Source organism: Triticum aestivum, chromosome 7B (assembly GCF_018294505.1).
Source record: "Triticum aestivum cultivar Chinese Spring chromosome 7B, IWGSC CS RefSeq v2.1, whole genome shotgun sequence".
NCBI lineage: Eukaryota > Viridiplantae > Streptophyta > Magnoliopsida > Poales > Poaceae > Triticum > Triticum aestivum.
In genome coordinates this window covers 659,639,752-659,645,676 of record NC_057813.1, presented here as the reverse complement: position 1 = coordinate 659,645,676, position 5,925 = coordinate 659,639,752, and positions in this window count along the sequence as shown.

The following is a 5,925-nucleotide window of genomic DNA, read 5'->3' as shown; positions in this document are numbered from 1 at the left end:
CCGCTGAATATGGTGATGCTACTGAACATCAAGAGGAACCAGACGATGTGCACAATGATGTTGCAACGGGCGAAGCTTCTGAAAATCAAGAGGAACCAGACGATGTGTCCGGTGATGATGATCTCCGCCGAGTCATTGTCGATGCAAGGACGCAATGCGAAAGTCAAAAGGAGAAGCTGAAGTTCGATCGCATGTTAGAGGATCACAAAAAAGGGTTGTACCCCAATTGCGAAGATGGCAACACAAAGCTCGGTACCGTACTTGAATTGCTGCAGTGGAAGGCAGAGAATGCTGTGCCTGACAAAGGATTTGAGAAGCTACTGAAAATATTGAATAAGAAGCTTCCAAAGGATAACGAATTGCCCGACAGTACATACGCAGCAAAGAAGGTCGTATGCCCTCTAGGATTGGAGGTGCAGAAGATACATGCATGCCCTAATGACTGAATCCTCTACCGCGGTGCGTACAAGGATCTGAACGCATGCCTGGTATGCAGTGCATTACGGTATAAGATCAGACGAGATGACCCTAGTGATGTTGACGGCGAGCCCCCCAGGAAGAGGGTTCCTGCGAAGGTGATGTGGTATGATCCTGTAATACCACGGTAGAAATGTCTGTTCAGAAACGGAGAGCATGCCAAGTTGATGCGATGGCACAGTGAGGACCGTAAGGAAGACGGGAAGTTGAGAGCACCCGCTCACGGGTCGCAGTGGCGAAAAATCGAGAGAAAGTACTGGGATGAGTTTGCAAGTGACCCAAGGAACGTATGGTTTGCTTTAAGTGCGGATGGCATTAATCCTTTCGGAAAGCAGAGCAGCAATCACAACACTTGGCCCGTGACTCTATGCATGTATAACCTTTCTCCTTGGATGTGCATGAAGCGGAAGTTCATTATGATGCCAGTTCTCATCCAAGGCCCTAAGCAACCCGGCAACGACATTGATGTGTACCTAAGGCCATTAGTTGAAGAACTTTTACAGCTGTGGAATGGAAACGGTGTATATACGTGGGATGAGCACAAATAGGAGGAATTTGACTTAAAGGCGTTGCTGTTTGTGACCATCAACGATTGGCCCACTCTCAGTAACCTTTCAGGACAGACAAACAAGGGATACCACGCATGCACACACTGTTTACTTGACACCGATAGTATATACCTGGGAAGCTGCAGGAAGAATGTGTACCTGGGCCATCGTCGATTTCTTCCGACCAACCATCAATGTCGAAAGAAAGGCAAGCATTTCAAAGGCGAGGCAGATCGCCGGAAGAAGCCCGCCATGCATACCGGTGATCACGTACTTGCTATGGTCAATGATTTACACGTAATCTTTGGAAAGGGTCCCAGCACACTAGCTGTTCTGAATGACGCTGAGGAACATGCACCCATGTGGAAGAAGAAATCTATATTTTGGGACCTACCCTACTGGAAAGACCTAGAGGTCCGATCTTCAATCAACGTGATGCACGTGACGAAGAACCTTTGCATGAACCCGCTAGGCTTCTTGGGCGTGTATGGAAAGACAAAAGATACACATGAGGCATGGGAGGACCTGCAACATTTGCACGAAAAAGATGGCATGCCTCCGAAGCAGTATGAAGGTCCTGCCAGCTACGCTCTTACGAAAGAAGAGAAAGAAATCTTCTTTGAATGCCTGCTCAGTATGAAGGTCCCGACTGGCTTCTCGTCGTATATAAAGGGAATAATAAATATGCCAGAGAAAAAGTTCTAGAACCTAAAGTCTCATGACTGCCACGTGATTATGATGCAACTGCTTCCGGTTGCATTGAGGGGGCTTCTACCGGAAAACATCCGATTAGCCATTGTGAAGCTATGTGCATTCCTCAATGCAATCTCTCGGAAGGTGATCGATCCAGAAATCGTACCAAGGCTAAGGAGTGATGTGGCGCAATGTCTTGTCAGTTTCGAGCTGGTGTTCCCACCATCATTCTTCAATATCATGACGCACGTCCTAGTTCATCTAGTCGATGAGATTGTCATTCTGGGGCCCGTATTTCTACACAATATGTTCCCATTTGAGAGGTTCATGGGAGTCCTAAAGAAATATGTCCATAACCACGCTAGGCCAGAAGGAAGCGTCTCCATGGGCCATCAAACAGAGGATGTCATCGGGTTTTGTGTTGACTTCATTCCTGGCCTTAAGAAGATAGGTCTCCCTAAATCGCGGTATGAGGGGAGACTGACTGGAAAAGGCACGCTTGGAAGGGACTCAATAATATGCAGGGATGGATATTCTTGATCTCAAGCACACTACACAGTTCTACAGAACTCTACCTTGGTGACCCCGTATGTCAATGAACACAAGAACAGTCTGCGCTCCAAACACCCGGAGCAGTGCGACGACTGGATTACATGTGAACACATCAGGACTTTCACTAGTTGGTTGGAAACACGTCTCAGAGGTGATAACACTGTTTGTGATGAGCTGTACTTGTTGTCCAGGGGACCATCTTCGACTGTTACGATTTGGAAAGGATACGAGATAAATGGGAATACATTTTACATGATTGACCAAGATCAAAAGAGCACCAACCAAAACAGCGATGTCCGCTTTGATGCAACAACCGAGAGGGGAAAGGACACATAATATGGTTACATAGTGGACATATGGGAACTTGACTACGGACCTGATTTTAAGGTCCCTTTGTTTAAGTGCAAATGGGTCAATCTGTCAGGAGGCGGGCGCGATGGCTTTCCGCGGGACGTGTCAAAACCGGCGGATCTCGGGTAGGGGGTCCCGAACAGTGCGTCTAGGCAGATGGTAACAGGAGACAAGGGACACGATATTTTTACCTAGGTTCGGGCCCTCTCGATGGAGGTAAAACCCTACTCCTGCTTGATTAATATTGATGATATGGGTAGTACAAGAGTTGATCTACCACGAGATCAGAGAAGCTAAACCCTAGAAGCTAGCCTATGGTATGATTGTTCTTCGTCCTACGGACTAAACCTCTCTGGTTTATATAGACACCGGAGAGGGCTAGGGTTACACAAAGTCGGTTACAATGGGAGGAGATCTACATATCGTATCGCCAAGCTTGCCTTCCACGCCAAGGAAAGTCCCATCCGGACACGGGACGAAGTCTTCAATCTTGTATCTCCATAGTCCGGGAGTCCGGTCAAAGGTCATAGTCCGGCCATCCGGACACTCCCTAATCCAGGACTCCCTCAGTAGCCCCCGAACCAGGCTTCAATGACGATGAGTCCGACGCGTAGATTTGTCTTCGGCATTGCAAGGCGGGTTCTTCTCCAAATCCCATATACCTGTCGAATAGTGTCCGGCTTCCGATGAATGTTGCGCTCCATGGATTCTGCGCGCAATAATGGCCATCTTCCACGTGTCAAAAGAATGCGAAAAGACAGGGTGTTTTTTTGTTTACTCCCCTAGCTGCGAAAATGGGCCGCCTATAAAAGAGGCGGGGACTTAGATCTGAATCACAACATCTTCCCTCCACGAGCATTCATCGGAGCGCGTTCGACAAAGATCCATTCCATCATGGACGGTCGACGCAGATCCACCTCTCGCCCCCATCCCTCAGCCTGGAGATTGGGAGAGGTGTTCCATCCCGCACAGCGAGCTAGTAGCGCTCCAAGCAGAGGGGCTTCTCCCCCCAGCTTACATGGTCCCAGTTTGAGCCGGGATTGCCGCTTATAATGGTGGAGAGCGTCCCCAATCCCTCCAAAGGAGAGCGGGTATGCCTTGTCCCTTATTTAATAAGAGGGCTTGGATTTCTAGTTCATCCGTTTCTCCGAGGGCTCCTGGAGTTCTATGGCCTCCAGTTACACAACCTTACGCCTGCCTCCATATTACATATTGCGGGCTTCGTAGCCCTTTGCGAGCTATTTTTGGGCGTCGAGGCCATTTCACGCTGTGGAAGAAGTTGTTCTGCCTCGTGCCCCGTTCTTAGGAGGGGTCGATATATCAAGTGGGCGGAGCCGAACTATGGCGCATCGCCGGGACCGGATATCTATCCGGAACCCCAAAGAAGGCGTCCGAAGACTGGCCTTCAGAATGGTTTTATATAGAAAACGTCCCTCTGCCGGACCCTGTACGGATCGGCCTCCCTGAGTTTGATAATGCTCCCTTGAAGAAATGCCTGAGCAGGCGCCCACGGAGCCCTCAGAAGGAAAATGACAGGGACGTCCTTTACCTGATGAGCCGGATAAGGTTGTTAGCTCATTCTGGACTGACCATGATCAAGGTCATATCCTTATGCATTACGCGGGGGGTGCAGCCGCTTTAATACCAAGGCCACCCCATGTGGGATTTCAACGGGGAGGACGACGCCACCCGGTGCGGCCGTAGGGGGCCGGATTCGGCTGCCACTCTAACAAAGATCTTGTCCTCTTTGTACAAGGGAGAAGAGGAGGAATTCCTCCACGTCAACCCACGGGCGGATTCTCTATGTACAATCCTCCAAGATGGGTAAGCGAACACGTTCACTTGCCCATCCTTTTTATATTCCCATAGTTAAGTACTTAGTCTAGCAATTTCAATGTAGGATCTACGCCAGACTGTAAAGGAGATAAACATCCCTCCTCCACAACCCGAGGACCCAGAACGGTCCCTGGACCTGGACTCCCATGAGGACCCGGACTTATGTGTGGAGCTGATTGATGGGGTGTTTCATCAATTGAGTAAGGACAACACCTTAGTGGCCATTACGGACGATTATCCCGGATTACTTCCAGCCTCAAAGGTAACTGAGATAGAAGTCCCAGTACTTTCAAGAGGATCCATCCATGCTTATTTTTGATCGCCGTATACCAATGGAGTTTTTCGCAAGGGAAATCCTTGAGGCGGAGGGCCGAGCCCGCGGTGGCTAGCCAACAAGGGCCATCGAGGCCCAGCGGGCCAAAAAGAAGTGCGAATCGGATCGAGACGCCGACGCAACGGTACAACGTGTAACTTTAATGCCCAGGGTTTATGCCCTCAAGGCATACTAACGCTCATGCTTACTTTAGGAAGAAGGAGCGCCCGCCGGACTATATCCACCGGCCAGGCTTCAAGGCCGGGTCCGGAAGCGGAGGCGAACACGGGGCGCGTACCAGACGCTCCTCCAACAGAGGATGCGGATGGGCTGTCTGCCACCACTTCCGAGGTGGAGAGTGTCATGAACCACATGCGTTGTCGGACTGTTCTTCGTGACGCTTGTTTTTTCCAAGAGGCGTTGGACGCTTTTCATACAGGAGACGCGTACCTCCGTGCCGCTCAAAATGGTCTAGCCAGAGCCACAGAGCAGTATGTAAAAGACATACGGGTGAGAAAATTTGATGGTTACATATGTCAGTAGCCCCCGAGACTTGAAACAGTTAGAATGACTGATTTAAGGATCATTTGTTATGCAGGATCTTACAGAAAAGAATACCCGACTGTCCCAGGAGCTGGAAGAGTGCAAAGCCCAACTTGAGGCCGCACTAGCCGCAACAGGGAAGGCCAAAGAGACCCCCTCTGGTAATATACGCTTCAAAAGATAAGTATGTGGTGAAGTGCGGCATGTGTGCAATTCTGACAATAATAGTGCAGATGGCGCCGGAGTGGATCTGGACCAGTAGCAACTCTTGCGCCAGTTAAAGGCCGGCGAGAGCGTGCTTACAAGGGTGAGGCAAGAGAGGAACAAGCTTCAAGATGCCAACACCCAGCTGGGCGAGGAACTAAAGGATTTTCATGCTCAGCTCTCGGACTCTGTGAAGGAGAATCGGCGGCTTCGACGCGGCATTTTTAGTAAGTGCTTGAACGAACTTATGAAAAGAAGAGTTCGGCGAGGAAGTCGAATTGACAGCGTTATGTCTTTAGGTATGCTGATAGGTCGACCTGCGGAGGAAATGCCCGGTTCTACGGGTGACCTTCTTCCCGAGCTCTCACAACTGCACGAACGAGTTCGGCAGGTGATGCAAGGCGTCGC